We start from the raw sequence: 20345 nt of genomic DNA, 5'->3' as shown, positions 1-20345 counted from the left end.
GTTGATTTCCTTATAACGTATTGTCGAATTTGTTACAACGAATTTAATTCGTTTAAACGAATTCTAAAATTTGTTTTAACGAATTAAATTCGTTTTAATAATATGTAAAATTTGTTATAGCAATTTAAATTCTTATAATCAAATTCAACAATCAGGGTCTATAGAAAAATATATAAGAATTCGTTATAACGATTTGTCGAATTCGTTTTAACGAATTTAATTCGATACAAAAATTTCTTTGAATTTGTATAACGAATTTAATTTGTTATAAAAAATTTAAAATTCCTTATAACGAATTCAATAAAAATTATTATAACAAATTAAATTTATTATAACGAATTCAAAGAAATTGTTATAATGAATTAAATTCGTTATAACAAATTCAACAATTCGTTATATCGAATTCAAAAATAATTTTGATAGGTCACAAATGGGCTTCCGTAGATATTCTTTGCTGTGTCGAATTCAGACCTGACATATGACGGTTCTGTTTTATGCTGTAATCTTAATTTCTCTAAGTCAAAGTTCACTTCACTAATTTCACTAATTTATTATAACGAATTGAATTCGTTTAATCAAATTCAACAATAGAAAAATATATATGAATTCGATATAACGATTTTACTAATTCGTTTTACGAATTTAATTCGTTATAACAAATTAAAGAGTTTGTTTTAACGAATTTTATTGTAAGTTTTAACAAGTTTAAGAATTCGTTATAACGAATTTAATTCATTATAACGAATTTTTTAGTTTGTTATTACGAATTCAACAAATTTGTTATAATAGATTGAAAGCATTCCAACGAATTCAAAGACATTGTTATAACGAATTAAATACATGCTTGATGAATTAAATACTCCATACTAAAGATCCGTAGTCGCTATTTTGTAAATGTTCACCCAACTGAAAATGTCCATTAGGGCAGCATAAATCATTCTTGGGATTTATGTGAAATTGTTAAGCTCTGGTATAAATTACAATGAAGAATGGAAGGTACGCTCAAATGTATGGGTAATTTAAAATACTATGTTATATTTTGTAACTACACATATATTGTCTTCTCTCAAGGATACGATACGTTTATTTACATAACAAAATGCAATTAATGACTGTGTTAATCACTTGGGCCTACGCAAGTTATGTGCAACATTTGAAAGAAAAAAAAATTGACCGGCAGGTGATCAACTAAGTCATGTGATATCAAAACAAATGCCGAATTATGTACTTTGTGCAAATTGTCTGATCCGATGTCAATAGCCTTCATATTAAAACAAATCTGAACACTAAATGTAATGGTGTATTCAGAATTGATTTTTTATTCTTCGGGCAGCCTAAGCATAGCGGGGGTATCTACTTTTTTAAGGGGGGGGGGGGGATTGGTGTAATGATTCACTCTATTGGGTATGTCTAGATTTTGATTCAAAAACATAGCATCCGATATTTAAAATCACCTTGATAGAAAATGTGAATATAATAAGAGTGATAAGGTGCAAAATCTAATCTAACAATATAAAACCGAGGGTAGGTAGAACACAGACTCCATGCAAACTCAGAGTAGGATCAGGTGTCGTCGAGGATTAATCATCCCCTGTACGTGTCGACCAGACATAGCCACCAAGAGTCCTTAGTCATGTAATCCGGATAATCCTTACGCAGAGTACAATGGCTTCACGATTTGTATGGAAAATGCCAATCAACATGAGACCGAACAAATTTTAATCACTAGTAAGTCAGAAACGTACTGACATTCCCATTTTTTACTGACAAACTTAGATAATTACTGACAATGTGCTGCCTTTACTGCAAAACTTAGACAATTACTGACCTTTTTACTGCCGGTGCTGATAAACTTAGAAAAGTGCTGACAATCTTAGTCGGTGCTGATAAACTTAGACAATTACTGACCCGTTTTACTGTCCCTGCTGAAAAACTTAGACAAGTGCTGACTTTTACTGATAATCACTGTCCCTATTGTTCTCGCTCTCGGGGAGGTGCAGTGGTATGGAATTGATTTTTTTTTTAAATCTTAAAGTGGGTTTATGTGATTTTTTAAAAATAATTTTTATAACTATGCCCCAATGATATTTTAAAAGCTCCTACGATCAATTTATAGAAGAATTATTTGAAAATATTTCATAAGGAAAACATGTAAAACTTCAGAATCTTTCAGCAGATAAGCAATTTATAAGTTATTTTTAGAGGCGTTATTAAGGAAAAAATGGCGTTTTACAGAGATATTTTCCTCCTGATTATATACGGGGTTGTATTGATATTCTTCTATCCTTGATATTCTTTGATTAGTTAGTTACTGTCCATTCTACATCTTTTAGTTGATTTCCATATCTGGGATTACTAGATCCCTACATGAGAGTATTTTTTAGGGTTAATTATTACTGTAATGATTTGTAATGCACGGCAATTCATTTGATATTAAGTGATAAAAAATAAATAAATAAATAAATGAGCTATAAAAAACAAATTCAGCGGTTTGAGACAAAATATCGTTAGTTCGTATATTTTAACTTAATTTGGATTCAAAATGATACATATGTATTAACAATTCTTGCTTTCAAGTTAAGTAAAATACTCCTCGAATTGCTAATTTTATATTTTCAAAAGTTTATTTGTTGATGCGGCATCTTGAAATAGAATGTTGCTAGAAATCCATATACATTCTCTTATCAAATAGAACGTTGCTAGAACTTCATACCCATTTTCCTATCAAATTTAAATAGGTGGGGGGAGGGGGGGGGGAACGACACGTGCGATCTTTAATAAAGACGTATTATAATATAAAGGTAGCCGATTTCCTAATATAATAGCAAACATGCTTGAATGTTAAAATAATACTGTTGGGTTTAATTAGTACTTAAATTTTCGAGCTCTGTGAAAATTTTGAGCCAGAAACAATCATAGTATGTATTTTTTTATTTTGTGCGAACGATTGATATGTCAATAAAATCGATAGCAATGTCTGACCATTATCCTCAAAAGAGGTCAAAATTAGATATTCCAGAACTTCATACAGAAATTTCTGGAGAAAAACTGGAAAATGTTGAAGTTGAAAAACTCTTAGGTGTTCAGATAGATCAAACTCTTCAGTATAATTATCATGTAGATACAGTTTGTAAATCCTTATCATACAAGTTATTTACACTTCGTAAAATTACGAAATTTCTTCCATTAAGTACCAGAAAACTTTTCTATAATGCATACATTTTGCCTTCAATAAACTATTGTCTTACGGTTTGGGGTAATGCATCTAAAACTAACATTGAAAGAGTCCTTAAACTTCAGAAACAGGCTGCTAGAATTATTCTTGATGCAGCACCTGACGAACCATCAAAACCATTGTTTGAAAAACTGGGATGGCTAAATGTGTTTGAATTAGTCACGTTACATAAGTGTATTTTATTGTACAAAACTTTTTATGGTATGAGCCCTGAATACCTCCAGGACCTTTTTGTTTTTCATAGTCATGACTCATATTCCCTGCGTTCAGAATTAAATTATAATCTTCGTTTACCAAAACATCGAACAATTCTATTTACAAATTCGATTCAATATTCAGGTGTACATTTATGGAATAACCTACCATTAAATGTAAAATTGTCACCATCTTTACATATTTTTAGAAGAAATGTGGAAAAAATTATTATTAGCCAACGTCTGTAAATATATGTTTGTATATTTCCTTTGTACATGTTGTATGATTATTACTATTGTTTTTAAACTATGTCTCCTGAACTATAAATATTGACTTATTTATTTTGAGCCTATATTTCATTAAGTTGAATATTACATTTAATTATTCATGAATTAATGAACTTATCATTACATGTTTTATCTTTGATTGTATCATTTTATGTAATATATTGTTTGTTATTTAGAAGGCCCCGGGGAAGAATAGTACCTTGTACTAATCGGGTTACCTTCTCTAAATAAAGCATTATTATTATTATTATTATAGCATTATTTTGACACGTTCTCGCTTGATTGAATGGTAAGGTTTGGATGTCGCACTGAGGTGTGCACATTTTGTTAGTTTACACAAAGATGCATGGTGCATTAGATCATGCAAACATATAAATATTTATGTCTCTAATTAGATATTGTATATTAAATGACAAAATGTTTAAATCAAATCGTATTTACATGTGTAACTGATGATCTTCATACCCTCTATCTGTATAATTTTTTTTTTAAGTTACTGTATTAGAAATTAATTTCCTTTATCTATTGTAGTAATTTAAAATTTTATTTTCCGTAGATTTATTTAATGAATTACCAGCAAAGGTTTTATCAATCTCAACGCCAATTCATCAAAAAATAAATAAATAAATAAATCGTTCCATAGCGTTGTCGGGAACTTTGTTCAGTATATAAACAAATCTGATGTTACAGTAATACTGTGCTAATTATTCGTCCAAAATGATTAAAGTGTGTTAGCTGATAACCGGCAGAATTACAGAATTATTGAACACACAATCGGAAACTCTGTGAAGCACCCGCGTGTAGAAGAAATCGCCTGAGGCGATCCGAGTGTGTACGGTAGCGGAAATAAGACAATAGGTGTCACTGCTGAATTATACGGAGGGGCACTCGCCGGTTAACACAGGAAGTTAGTTACGCAACATTACGGAAACAGGTAGACTTCTCTGTTCTTCAACACAATTTTGAGCAATTCAACAAATACATACGCAATCTACAATCTCTCACCCTCTATTTAAAATAAAATAGAATATTCTAAATATATATATATATATATATATATATATATATATATACTAGATTTATATTATATAAATTAAATGAATGATTAATTAAATATAGAATGTGAAAATTCAATTCGGGAAAGACACAAACTTTTCAGATTTAGCTGCAATTTAAAACAACAAAATTAAATTGATTAACAGGGGGAATCCTAAAATTTTGCAAAAATATGGATATCAGGCTTTTCTTCCTAATATGTTCTGTTAAGACGGGGTAGTGTGCGATGTACATTTTAAGGGAAGGTAAAGTGAGAGAACAATAATGAATGTGTTGTCGATTGCACCCATGTAAAGTTTGTTTATCAAATAAAAAAAAACTAAGAATAATTATAGGCACATTTTCTAAACATTTAGTAAACAATTAAAGAATAATTATTCGACAATCTAATTAAAATTAGATGTTCCGAATCCGCTACCGCTTCTCAAACATCTAACAACATCCCATTCGGGGTCACGTCAGAGCGACCTTTCGATTACCCAATGAAATCGCCGTCTCTGAAATCTTGTCTTATAGTTCGGATCAATCTAAGGACGAAAGATAATCAGCTTAATAGAAAACGATACAGATATGGATCCGCGTTAATTTTGTTTCTAAGGAAACGATTTTTAATCATACGTCAATCTAATTAAAATTAGATGTTCCGAATCCGCTACCGCTTCTCAAACATCTAACAACATCCCATTAGCGGTCACGTCAGAGCGACCTTTCGATTATGAATAAACATAAAAATTTTGGCCAATCAGATTCAACCTTCTGTATACAATTCTAAAATTAGTTTCACGGCTACATCTTAACATTATTGATGCTCGGTAGATTGTCTTACGTCGAATTAAAGTAATTTTGGTATAAATTGAACGTATAGTCCGCCAATCTGGCATTCTTACCTACATGTAAATAATGCAAACGAAAATGCACAAACTACATGTATACGTCTATATATCCCGCACGTCACATTCATATTTAGCACGGTCTTTACCATGCATATTTTGTTTACTACGAAACCCCTCGGGCGTTTAGTTTTGGCAGTAAAAAAAGAAACACATCCGAACTAATTAAAATTAGATGTTCCGAATCCGCTACCGCTTCTCAAACATCTAACAACATCCCATTCGGGGTCACGTCAGAGCGACCTTTCGATTACCCAATGAAATCGCCGTCTCTGAAATCTTGGCTTATAGTTCGGATGCGTTTCTTTTTTTACTGCCAAAACTAAACTAAACGCAGAAAATCTGTTCCTGTTATAGCAGTATTTAAATGTCTAAATAACTGATATAAAATCCAAAATAGCATTGACACTAGTAATGTCGATGAAATAGACATATAGAATTTCAGTATTATCTTATAAGCATTATATTTCTTTTAATTTGTATACCTGTCACTTATGTTCACTCCTCAAACCTATTAAGAAGAATATAGGAGAAACTTCAGCAGTATTGCGATTAAATGTATACGCAGATCCTTATTTGAGGATATGTTTAAACTATTAAAATGATGGTTTACTTTTTACATTTTTATTTTGGTCTATTTTAGTTATACATGCGTAAAAAAAAGACACGTCATAAAGTTCATACCAAAGGATACGATGTTCGTTACAATATTTATCAACAAAGTTTCACGATATTTGTTACAATATATATCAACAATGTTTCATTTATAAAATATCAACTTTTTTTTAATATAATTTAATTATATTATTTTTCGTGAAGAATAAAACCATTCATCAGTGATAAACTGTTTTGCTATGGCCGCTTCTTTACGAATTTATCAGTCAACAGATTAGGAGATACTAGTATCTTTTATCATAAAAGGAGATAACTTTTATCATAAAAGGAGATATCTTAAGTTGATAAAAGGAGATATCTCATGTTGATATTTATGATGAAAAAAAAAACGAGTAAACACATCGTCTTTTAATATGCTGAAAAGAAAGAAAAAATGATGTCACTGTGTTTTTTCATCAACATTCACAAGTTTTATTTACGTCCTCTTGAAAACAGTGAGAATTGTATGATATGAAGAACAATTTTTCGAGAAGTACAACTCATTCACACTTTTTATTCTAGCAATTTTAATTTTTTTTTACTTTGATTTGTGTGGTTTAGATGTTTGGAAATACATATGAAACCTCTTATTTAGAGCTGGTTTTACATATCTGCAGGAAGGTATCGTACTCTCTATCTTCATAGAGACAAAAATTGTTTGTTTTTGTTTTTGTTTTTTTTTTTTCATAACAACGCACATGTAGGCTATACTGCTAATTACTTAATTGTTGCATAGTTTAGTAAATTTTATAAAACTGAATAACTTGGAGGATAGCTTTACATCCTTTAGTATTTACCCTTTTAATTTAAAATCATATCTCTTCATATTTTTTTTTCTTGTGTAGAAAGGGGACACTAATTTTACTTCCTTTCTTTATTTATCTGGCCTAAATGTACCTAAACATTACAAACTTCATATAATTAAATTGTAATGTGATTTTTTTTCTGAAAATTGACAATCATATCATTTATTGTTTCTTGGTAAATATAAAAAAAATCTACAAACTAAAAAAATTCAACCATCAACGGTAAGATTCGAACCCAAGACCTCTATATTAGATGTCTAGCTCGTAAATTTAAATTATTGATTGAAATTAAATACAGCATATAAATGTAAAGTTTAAACAGTTGGCAATTTTGATGTACTTTAATAAGCGTCTCATCTGTTGAAAGTGTGTATAAACCCTTGATGCTGAGTACATTTTAAAGAGAATTATCATAATATTACGCGAGTATGATAAAGTGCACATTTTCTATTATTTCCAATTTTTGGATTGTTGGGGAAGAAATCTATTGTTTAATCAATATTTGACTGATTTTCTTTTCAGCGAAGTAATAGTCCGGAACATAAATTCTTTTTATTTGTATTCAAAATCAAGCTCTCTAACATGTCACGTTACGACAACATAAATCATATATTAGTACTTTAAATAAAAATAGTTAATAAACAATTTTAATTAATTCATTGGTCAAAGTGTCTATGAGGTGACACCTTATGATTTAAGGATTACTTTCCTTAATTATATGTTATTCTATTGGTTATTTGCGTTTGGTAATAACTATAAAAGGCGACAGTCTCATTTGAAAAGTTGTCCGCACATCTGGTTCTAACGAGTAAGTACCAATTATACCATTAATGAACTGTTTTCTCAAATTTTTTAATTAGATATTACAGTTCGTTTACAACAAAGATATGTTCACGATTTAGTAATTCAAGGATGATTTTGAACTTGTTTAATACTATTAATTGCTAAGATGAGAATAACATTCTTGTTTAAAATATGCCATAATAAAGATACATGATTAGATATTAAAGTAAATATATTTTAATTTAGTTTGTTAATTTTTTTTCTTCTTTTTTTCTTCTTTTTTTTTTAAACAAAATGAATTAATATAGCTATCATTTAGCAAATTCGATTATTATTTTACAGATGTAAATGATTATTAGCTTGATATATGAAAATCATTATATTGAAAAATAATCCATAGGATTCAGAAACAAAAAATCATTAGCAATTCTTTGGCTTTCTTTTTTTATTGCACGAGTTAAAATACATATCTACCGATAAGTTTAACGTAAGCTTTAAATTCTTAATCTGTCCAAAATTTGGGAAACTGTTATTAAGATAAATCTAGTAGAAAAAATAACTTATCTTTGTAAAACTAAGACACGGGATACGTTGGTAAAAAAGAAAAGGAAGTTATAATTCTAAAAACGGTAGTAAACATAATTTTAAAAATATAATATGTTGTATGTTTTATTTCCTACTCACCTGTTTTTCAGGTATCCACGTAGTTGCCGCCATGATCAAGGCCCTTGTTTTGTCGTTGTGCATTGCTTTGGCAATAGCCGACTACGGAAAAAAGGTTCATAATCCGTGAGTAAAAAATTAAATACGTATTTTTAGTTTTTCATTCAAATCGTTAGGCCATTATTTACACACTTAATTATCGACGGAATTACTCCTCCAAGGCACAGGATCCCACCTCTGATGTCTTAGAGGTAGGTGTCCGCTCTGCTCCAAAATTTATATTGTTTAATGGACATTTGAGCTTGAATACTGTTCGTTATCTCCATATATTTCCATATTGCTGAGTATGATGAATTACCTATAATCCCTTATTCATCTAATACTATACTGTAGTTGAATAATGTCAGAAACATTTTTTTCAAGTTTCGGAAATATTACCCTATTCATAATTTAAAATCAAAATGCCTGATCTTTTAAACTGATAATTTCATTCCTGTATCTTGAATAATGATTTCTTGCTGGCAAAAACATTTATTGTAATTTGTAAAAATAAACTTTATTTTACGTATATAAAAAAATTATTATCGCGACTTTAATTAGAGGTCATGGATATTGAAACAATTTTTTTTTTTTTTTTTTTTTTTTTTTTTTTTTTTTTTTTTTTTTGTATGCAGTAACCCTTAGGTATAAAAACCTTAGGGACATAAATTCTGCTACAGCAATTAAAAATCTTTTTTATTGAAAATTTCAAAAGAAAATTTGCAAATTTTTATCTATCATATAACATTCTGCTTTAATATTAATTGCTTTCTAATTTATCATAAAATCCTTTCTGTTCTGTTTACCTTTTATTCATTCTTTTATTTATAATTTTATTTTTTTTTATTTTATTGTTCTATTTGATAATAACAGACTTGGAACTGTCATTTGTTTACAGATGGAAATTAGGTTATGGTAACGGACCTTACAACAATCTGCTAGGAAGCTACTATCAAGTTGGATACAATCAAGGCTATGGATATCCAGCTGGATATGGATACTATCCAGGCCTTTTCGGCGGTTACGGCAACAACTACTACCCAGGAAACAACTATTATGGATATTTGCCTTATAACAACTTTAACTCATTCTACGGATACAACAATGGATACTTTCCCGGTGGAGTTAATTTCCCAGGATATTATCCAGGACGAAATTTTCCTAATGTCCTGTATCCCGGAAATACCCTTACCACCTACCCATCTGTGAAAAGAGTTTACTAAAATGCTTTCTGCACCCGGCAAACGAAGGTACTTTTTGTGTTTTCTGCCCATTGAATACTAAATGTCATGTAATCCCATTAGTTTTATCTTTCTTCTATAATATATTCTGTGATATTGATAAGATTTTTAATCAAAAAATGTTCTTTTTCTTTCAGATTTATCCATAACGACTGATTCTCAATAAACATATTTTTGTTATTGTTTATCTAAATAAATATTTCAAGCAGTATTTTATATCTCTATTGCCTTTTTTCAACTGCAAATTCGGGCTAAAAATATTGGGAGTGAAAAGGTCTCACTGTTATGTTACACCTGGTACAATCAATAATCAATTCTGTTTTATGCTTAGTTTTATTTCATGTGTATTAGGTATTGTTGTAGACATTATTTCTGCGATAGCAAGTTCTTCATTTCGCAGCCCAGAAAATCAAATGTACAATGCAAATTGTTTGCACCGTGACAAAAAGTATTAGCATGCAAATGCTTCAAAGACAGATATCTAAGTTTAAACGTTTTTGAAATTTTTGGGGGTTGGGAATGGAAATTGGTGTAGTGCTTCACTCTACTACGCGATTGTTATGATATGATATTTATCGGGTAAACCGGACAATCCATACTCAAATTTAAAAGACAAAAATTACTTTACAATCTGAATCTTCAATATAGAAACGTCAGTGCACATAAGACCGAACAAAAGTTATGTTGCAAGAAAGGTCAACGTAAGGACGATAAAAAAGTGAACTTTAAATGAAATCCGAAATTCAGTTAATGTTGTTTATGATAAAGAATTTTTAAGCCACAACAAGTAGTTTATAATGTGGAAGGCAACATATAATATAATTGCCCTTTAATATAAACGTTATCCAATTTAAAAGATTAAAATGCTTCAATGGCGATAGGAAATTTCTCTGGCATTACCAGGCTAATACCAGCGTCAATGATAGCCCTATTATATTGACATTATTGAGTAATAATTAAAATTTCGTCAAGGCCTCGGGGAATAGTTTCTGTCGGGGGTTTGATAAAAGAGCTATCCCACTGACAGACATTGAATAAGTGTTCATATATATAATACCTCTGTATTGATCAAGTAAGGAATAGTAGTGGAATTTATGACAAGAACAATGCCATGGAAATTGGTAGTCAATCGTAATTCTACTTAACGATGAGTTGTACTTTTTGCAAACAAGATAATTATAGGGATCAAGGAATTTGCAAAATTCTGATTTTCAAAAGAAACTGTACAGTTCCCCGAAAAATCACCTTATTTGACAGTTTTCTGTCTCATTTAGAAATTATCATTACTGAGAATGTGTTATTGTATGAAGAATCAGTTGGAAGACATGATTACAATATCCAGGTGATTTTGGCACAGAACTACACAGGTGAATAAATGATAGAACACCAAAGTAATCCTGCTTGATGTATAATCAATAAAACATACAAATATGAAACAGATGTGACAGACTCTATTGTTTCTTTATTTCCATTCACTGGGCAATACATGTATCTAGTCGATGTATGAATAAAAATGAAAATTGTTTATTATGGAGTCATCGATTTATTTCAGGCCGTTTGTTGTAAATATCATTACATGTTACTGTCATTGAGCTTTGCAGCATAGGCAACAAAAATTATTGGGAATATCTCCGCCAGCCATGGAAACATATGCTTGCAAACATGAACTGTTTTTTCTTTTCCTGTAAAAATATGAAATGTCCGGATTGAAAAATTAACAGAATTGGAAATTAAAAAAATTGCATTTTTAAAAATGTTTCGTAAAAAAAATACACATTTTCTTCACTTCAAACCAATAAAAATTTTGATACATTATGAGAGATAAGGCAACATATTTTGTTGCAGGCGGAAAAAAGTAACGGTGGTCCACATCCTATATATGTGCTTCGTTTTCAAGTTAAATTGTTAATCCCTTATTCCCAGGTACACATTTATAATTTCATGTAAGTAACATCAATGAAATATATGGCGAAAACGAACAGAATTCAAGCTCAAAAGTCCATTAAACATTACAAAATAGGAGCAGAGCAAACACGGACCTCCAAAACATCAGAGGTAGGATCAGGTGCCATGGAGGAGTGAGCATCCCCTGCCGACCGGTCACACCCGCAGTGTACTCCTTGTCATGATCGGGAAAATAACGGGAAAACCGTCGACAATTCAGTGTGTAAATAATGGCCTAACAATTAGTATGAAAAACGTCAGTCAGCATTTGGCTCAATGAAAAATTGTATTTCCTTACAAGGTCATTGCATTAACCATAGAACTTACGAAATGATGACTTTAAACGAGACTGCTGATATTCTTGTTTCACCAACTTATTTATCAATAATTTACCTCGTTTTAGAAATTGTACAAACTTATAGCATGCTCTTGCGTATCGAATCAACTGAGAGATATAAACCCTGTTTGCAGATGATCATCTGTCTCAAAATATTGACGACTTTCATACAAAGTGTAAGGCCAGTTTTCTCATACTGTGTAGTCTAAGGATTTCGACGTTAACCTGAAAACAGAGGACTCACTGCGGGTCTGATCAGTTGACAGAACATTTTTTCACACCTCCATGACACATGACCCCAATTCTGACGATGGAAAAGGTTCAAGTCATCCCGTTTGTCATCCAGTTTATTTATTAGCTGGCCATTGTCGACTATGGTCAGTAAAATATCCAAAAATAAATAGTGAATATATAAAGCGTGTTTAAGTGAAAAACTGTTGTATAATAGTCGCTTTTTACAAATTTTGATAATTTTACAAAGAAGGAGACATCATGTCGATATTTTGATTGGGAAAAATAGTAATATAGTCTTCTTCATTAATGTGCTGAAAAAGAATGATAATTTTTATAAATACTTTTCAGTCATGAATATTTTTTCGTATTTTGTAAAAAAAAAATGTAAAAATTGTGTAATATGAAAGAAAGTTTTATCAGAAACTAAAACTCATTCACATACAATTATGCCCTGTTCACAGGGAGAGTTTAATTCGAATTAAACGTAAGTTACCGCGAATTAAATTTGAACCGCGTTCACACGGAGAATTTATTGCGAATTTGTTTAATTCGCATTAGTTTACTGCATATTAAATTACTTCGCATTAGCTCCGTGTGAACGCTAAGCGAAGTTAATTCGAATTAGATTCTGATGCATGCGTAATGGAGAAGGAAGTCACATGCCACATGTCGGTGGTCAGATACAACTACTTGTTTCATTTTTGAGTGAAAATCTATAGGAAAATTAAGTTAATCACTAAAATGTGTGCAGACACTATATGACATTATCTCAGATGGATCTGCCCTGCATAAGATGATGTGATTTGCAAGTGACGTCATAATAGCCTTACTGAATAGCCCTACTATAAAAATAAAATTTTAATTCGTATTAGTTTACTTCACATCAGTTGTCGTGTGAACGCAATTTAATTCGCATTAGTTTAATTAGCATTAGTTTACTTCGCATTAATTTACTGCGAATTAAACTCTCCGTGTGAACTGGGAATTATCTAGTGATTCTTTCTTTGGATATGAGGCGATTAGGATGTATTGAATTTGAGTCTCTAAAGACTTCCCTACAATCTTGTTTTACATAACAGAAAGGCATCGTACTCCATTTCAAAAGACAGAAAAGGTTTTTAAAAACAAGGATTATTGCTAATAACTACTGTACAATATTGTGATTTTAGTTGTTGCTGTTGCACACCTTGAAAATTTTATAAATTTGACTCTCTTCATGGATCGTTTAGCATCCTAAACTATTTTCTCCTCTAAATTTAAAGCAGAATTCTATAGATCTTTTTTCTTGTGTAAAGGGGAAAACTAATTATACTATATTTCTTTCTTTGCTTGGTATACCTCAACATAACAAACTTTATATAAAAAATATTTCATTTTTTTTTTTCAAATTGTCATTTATACCATTTATTTCTACTTGATAAATAACCAAAAATAAAAGCTTTAAACCAAAAAGAAAAAAACAGTACATCCACGGTGGGATTCGAACCCACGACCTCTGGATTAGAAGTCCAGCGCGCTATCCGCTGCGCTACGCGGACTTGAATTTAAATTATTGATTGAAATTACAAACTTAATGTAAATGTGTATAGACTTAACTGTTTTGATGTATTTTGATGATAAATTAAGTGATATGTCTTATCCGTTTGAAGTGTCTTTGAAGCTTTGATATGGAGTAAATTTAAAACACAATCATGACAAAATGTCCGTATGATACTGTGCAGGTTATATAATATCCTCTTTATTTCTCCAATTATGCTGGAAGAATACTACTTTTACTGATATTTGCTCGTTTTTCTTTAGCTTATTTTTCAGCAAAGAAATGTAAAATATTTCATAGAAATATATCATGTATTTGATATAACTTAATTTAATTATATATAACTTAATTTTTTTTCAACCAGGCTGCTCTAGACACCACAAATAGAGTGGCTGAAAATGCCTACAAAAATATCATTGAATTCAGAACGTAATGCTTATATTTCATGCTATTTTCCTCTCTTTAGCATTATTATTAGCCGGTTTCCTTTCAAAAAGTCATGTTTTAAAGAAGTATGATTTTAATTCAAAAATTGATTACTGTATGCATTCTCTAGTTGAATATTGATCAGTGAAGAAGGGATTGTTGTCTGGTTTTCCTAAATGAAGAATTCAGATTAATTTGCTTTATTGTTTATAATATTTTGATGTTAGGACTTTAATAAATCACATTTTTTTCTAATAATTGTACATCTTAACGTAAATAGAAAGGGTAATCTTAGTTTGACATTTAACAGGGAGTATATATTTTGCGGAGAGTGGTGTATGAATATGTCTTTCTGCTTTTTTAAATTTACCACAGAATTATGTATTTAATAAGCATGTTTCAACAATCAAAGGCGGATGGGAATTTTTCGGAAGAACTGATATTAATAATTTATGGAGTAAAATTTTTGAAATAATCAACCAAAAAAGACCTTCCAAACAAACTCAGATCTTGTTAGATTTTGAAAGCTTCCAACATAAGAACTGATTTGAACATTCAATCAAAAGGGTCATATTTTGGTATCATTTTGTATCTTCATATGACTACCTCTAGATATGTTATTCCCTAAAATTCTAAGACAAATGGAGGAAATCGAGGTTAGCAAATATTTATTTATTTGATTTCTCTCAACGTATCATCTGATAAAACCTATGTGATATGTTTCTTATGCAAAAAAATTATTCCTTTGAAATAAAAGTAGAAATAGGATGATTGGCAACAGTAATTCTTGATTCGTAATATCAAGGGGAAAGATAATGACCTGACCTTAACTTGCTCCTAAAATTGATAAAAAAAATTTAATTCACATCTTACAATGATGACTTCTTGAGTCTATGAAAATTTCATTTATTTTTAAATACAATAATTATGAGAAGAATTTCACTTTAATGTTATTTTTTTTATTAAAATTTGATAGGTATCCAGGCATACAGAACATATACTTTTTTGAGTTCATAACGCAGTATATTAGTAAATGTAAGATTTTAAAGGAAATTTCTCGAAATACGCCATTTTGGGGAGGGGATTTCCATAGTAAACACAAAACAGCTATACACAAAACTTTTAAAAACATCGAAACCCCTAGAATTATATAAAGAAGCTTGAGATGATTATTGAAAACGTTTCAAATTTATACTTCATTTTAATACATATTGAAATAAAACGAAACATGAAGAAAACGAAGTATTCAAGATCAAAGTTCATTTAAAAAATACAGATCGGGAGCAGAACACACACGTTCCTCAAAATGTACAGAGTTACTGTTTCTAGTTGAAAGATGAACATCCTTCGATAGGCTGGAGGCAAGAAATAATTATGAGAGGAATTGAATTATAAAGAGTTTGGTCATCAGACATGTACATGTACTTCAACATTTCATACTCCCATTAACCAATTTCTTTGAATCAGGAATGAAAACCAAAATCATAAATTGAAAAATGCAAAACAATTTATTTTTTCAGATATTACACAATTTCCCGTTGTCGTTGAGGTAAAGCCAGCCTTCTAAAAATAAAAGAAATTAGCTTTATTTTGATTTCAACTGAATTTTCAATTGAAAATCAATTCTACACTATGAAGAGCTTTTCAAAATCTTAATTATATCTTTGTGGAATAATCATAGTTATCGCTTGCTTTGTTTCTTGTTGTTTTTATTTCAATCCTTAAAGTTTGTCCTTTAAATTTCAAAATCCCGGACACATGAAAAGATCTACATTTGTCATATTGTATAAAAAAGTAAACTAATGTTTACTTATCGTTGTTTGAGTAAAAAAAAAATTCAATACTTCAATAAAAGTTTATCCTTCTAAAGCAAGTATATGTAACATGTAATCAAATATATGTACTCGTACAACTGTAGCTATGAATTCCATTTCCAATTCTATTTATAATCAACTACTTAGATTTCTAGTCTATTGATAATTAACAACTTCATCTTCCGGAATTCCTCTACTTTTTACCTTAGCGTTTATCCTAGTAAACCTTCTTTTTAGGGTATCCACCCAATCCACCAATTGATCCACCAAGAAGTCGGTCATTAAGTCCACCCAATTGGTTGCCGAGAAGACCTGACCCCAGGCCTGACTCAAGTCCGCTTAATCCTGAGCCTAGCCCATTTAATCCGGATCCTAGCCCATTTCATCCAGATCCTAGTCCATTTAATCCTGATCCTAGCCTGTTCAATCCCAATCCACTTAAGCCAGATCCTAGTCCAGGATAATAACCTCCTAGTCCATTGTAGCTACCTCCTAGTCCTGAATAACCACCTCTTAATCCTTGATTACCATATCCTAGTCCAGGATAACTTCCTCCTAATCCAGACAAGCCAGGTCCTAATCCAGGATAATAACCTAAAATGTTTTGATCGTTATAACAAATTCGACAACTCTTTATATCGAATTCCTAAAAAATAATTATGATAGGTCCTAAATGGGCTTCCGTAGTTTTATATTCTTTGAAACTATACCCGAGGTTTTGCGAGGGGGGTAAGGAACGCACTGCGTGTATGTTTTATCTATCTATTAGACAACTATTATATAGCGCATTAAATTACTTATTTTTGTAAATTACTCTTGAGATAGCTTTACTTAAGTGCATAAAATATAGAATTATGGATAATTTACTGCAAAATATAGCAGTAAATTAAAGGTTTAAAGATAACAATTGGTAAAGAAAGTTTAATTTATAAATTGTCCGTAAAAGGTTTTACTCAACAGGTAAGTTCTATGATCTTTTTAAAACTATGAACAGTCATACAGCCGAAGGTTCACAGTTAAATCATTCCATAGTTTGGCTGCATCTGCATCAAAACGCCTCTCCTGCAGGTTTTTGTGCGAACACGATGTCTCATTATTGTTAAAGTGCACTTTGAACACAGGGACCTTTTTTGGTGATACCCTTTTATTACATTCTCCAGATATCTGGTATAAGTAAATGTTTCACAAAGCTTACACCTCATTTCAAATTGCATGGTGGAATATTTAACGCTTTAATTTCATATCCAGCCATATGATTATGTTGCCAATGCACTGAAAGCATGAGCAGTATCACAAAGTTTGAACCTCAATGTTAACTGCTTGGTAGAAAATTTAACATTCTTTAAAATTTCATATGTCTTGACTGTAGATCTATACTTAAGGATCCTTTTTTTATTGAGTAACCTTAAAAAGACTACTTCTTTCGTTTCTCTTGATTGAAATTTAGCTTGTTTTATACAAAAATACCGAAATAACTTTGAAATAATCCGGTTAAAGGTTAATTTGTTTTTTATGTTTGTATTGAAGAAACTGTCGAAAGTGATAAACAAGGATTAACATAAAGTATTTTGAGAAAATCCATAAGAGGTGCACGCTCTCTAATGAAAAAGGTGAAGATTACAACCTTGATCAATCTCAAACATTTAGTCAACCAAACGTATTGTGAAAAGGGGTCAAAACATGGATTCTTGGAACTATCAGAGGTGGAATTAGATGCCTAGGAGGAGTAAGAATCCCCTGTCGACCGATCACGCCTGACGTATATATTGATCAGGTAGAAGGCGTACCCTGTAGTCAAATTTTATATAAAAGCAATGACCTAACAAACAGTATGAAATATGACAGACTAAATATGACCCAACAATAGATTGTACTTACAAACAAGATCATTCTTACCACTGTAGAATTAGAGAAAAGTAACTTCAAACTGGTTTGTTTATATCCTTGTAACAACAACATTTTCGGCCTTCCTCGGTTTAAAAACGGGACATGCTTTTGATTCTCGTATGAAAAGGACACCATAAACACCCTAATAAATCTTGCTTGGGGTTTATGTGAAATTGTTAAGATCTGATATAAATTACAATGATGAATGGAAAGTACGCTCAAATGTATGAGTAAATTAAAATACTGTTATATCTTGTAAACTACTCATATAGTGTCTTCTCTAAAGGATATGGTACGTTTATTTATATAACAAAATGCAATTAATGACTGTGTTAATCACTTGCACCAACACAATTTATGCGCAACATTTGAATAGAAAATAATTGACCGGCAGGTGATCAACCAAGGCTAGTGATATCACAACAAATGCCAAATTATTTACTTGAGGAAAAGCTTTGTGAAAATTGTCTGTTCTTACGTCAATTGCCTTCATATTAAAACAAATTCGAGCACTAAATGTAATGATGTGTTCAGAATTAATTTCACTCCTTGGGCAGCCTAAGCATAGCAGGGATATCTACGTTTTTTTTTTCAAGGGGTTGGGTTTGGGGGATTGGTGTAGTGCTTCACTCTATTAGGTATGTCTAGATTTTGATTAAAGAACAGAGCATCCCATATTTAAAATCACCTTGATTGAAAATGTGATCATAACAACAGTGATTAGGTGCAAAAGATGTTTTGGTCATCTGGTTTCTGAAATGTCTGAAAAGTTCCTAATACTTCTTTCAAGTAGAGTATCCTCGTTTGATAAATATTTTCAATTTGTTGGATACATATACATTTAATCGCAGTACTGCTGAAGTTTCTCCTATATTCTTCTTAATATTTTTGAGGAGTGAACCTAACGGACAGGTATACAATTTGAAAGAATTACAATGCTTATTAGGTAATACTGAAATTCTATATGTCTATTTCACCGACCTGCTATTTTGGATATTAATTATCTCAGTTAATTAGACATTTAATTACTGTTATAACAGGAAGAGATTTCTGCGTCCCGCTTGTCATATTGTTAAGTTTTAAAACATCCAAATATGAAACAGATGTGATAGATTCTGTAGTGGTTTTAAATAGATGTATGAATGGAAATAAATATTGTTTATTATTAAGTCGGTCGCTTTAATTAAGGCCACTTTGTCGAAAATATCATTTACTGTTACTGCTTTTGATCTAAGTTCCAGACGGAACAAAAATTATACAGGATTCATAGAGCATACACCTCTGCCAGCCTTGGAAACTTATGAATGTTAGCTTGAATATTTTTTTTTCTTTTGCTGCAAAAATATGGATTTCCATGATTAAAAGAATTACGGAATTAAAAATAAGTAATGATCCTTAAGTAATGTTTCAAAAAAATAATCAAATATCACTGACACAAAACACACATTTTAGCTTAAAAATAATAAGAATTAAGAAATGTTGATATTTTATGATAGAGAAGGCAGAAAGTTGCAGGCAGACAATATTAAGGCAGATCCATATCCGTATCGTTTTTTTGTTTTTTTGTTTTTTATTAAGCTGATTATATCTCGTCCTTTGGTGCATCTTTATAATTTCAAATTAGTAACAGCGAAGTATTCGTTGTAAAGCTCATTATAGCAATTGCATTTTCGTGGAACTTGGTTTTAATTCTACATCTGGTAATCCAACTTATACTCATAGTTTCATTTCTAAGGAAACGATTTTTAATCGTACGTCAGTTTTATATATTCTCCATATTCCAAACAACAAAGTTGAACATGATTTTTCGTATAAATTCTGAAAAATTAAAAAATACAAAGCGAGTTGTAGTAAATGTTCTACCCATACTTGGGTTCTAAATCTAAAAACATCAAAGAACCTTAAGAAAATTTTAAATCAGAAATCAAAAATTGCATGTAAATATAATCATATCTTTCAGGTAACAGTAATTTTTGTGTACAAATGACATTTTCCAATTTACTTAGATCCTTAATTGAGGATATGTTTAAACTATTATAGTGGTTTACATTTTTACATTTTTATTTTGGTCCATTTTAGATATGCGTAAAAAAAGAAAGACACGTCATAAAGTTCATACCAAAGGGCACGATGTTCGTTACAATATATTTTAACAAAGTTTCACGATATTTGTTACAATATATGTTAACAATGTTTCATTTACAAAATATCAATATCATTTAATATAATTTAATTACATGATTTCTTACCACAAAATCATTCATCCGTGATAAACTGTTTTATCATGCCCGTTTTTTACGAATTTATAAGTTAACAG

The 20345-nt window shown here is 30.6% G+C and overlaps 1 protein-coding gene and 1 non-coding gene across 2 annotated transcripts in view; one reads left to right on the top strand and one right to left on the bottom strand.

The window, feature by feature from the left end:
• Positions 1 to 20345, top strand: part of LOC133198090 (pupal cuticle protein Edg-91-like) — a 49324-nt gene that overhangs the window by 25369 nt on the left and 3610 nt on the right. The gene's annotated exons all lie outside the window — the stretch shown is intronic.
• Trnar-ucu (transfer RNA arginine (anticodon UCU)) lies at positions 13830 to 13902 on the bottom strand. The gene has a single exon. It is a non-coding gene; the product is annotated as a tRNA-Arg (tRNA).

This window comes from Saccostrea echinata, unplaced genomic scaffold, assembly GCF_033153115.1.
Source record: "Saccostrea echinata isolate AGI-Se365-2 ecotype Australia unplaced genomic scaffold, CSIRO_AGI_Sech_v1 ptg000033l, whole genome shotgun sequence".
In the NCBI taxonomy this organism is placed as follows: domain Eukaryota; kingdom Metazoa; phylum Mollusca; class Bivalvia; order Ostreida; family Ostreidae; genus Saccostrea; species Saccostrea echinata.
The sequence above is the reverse complement of the archived record's forward strand: the minus strand, read 5'-3'. Positions and strand labels throughout refer to the sequence as shown.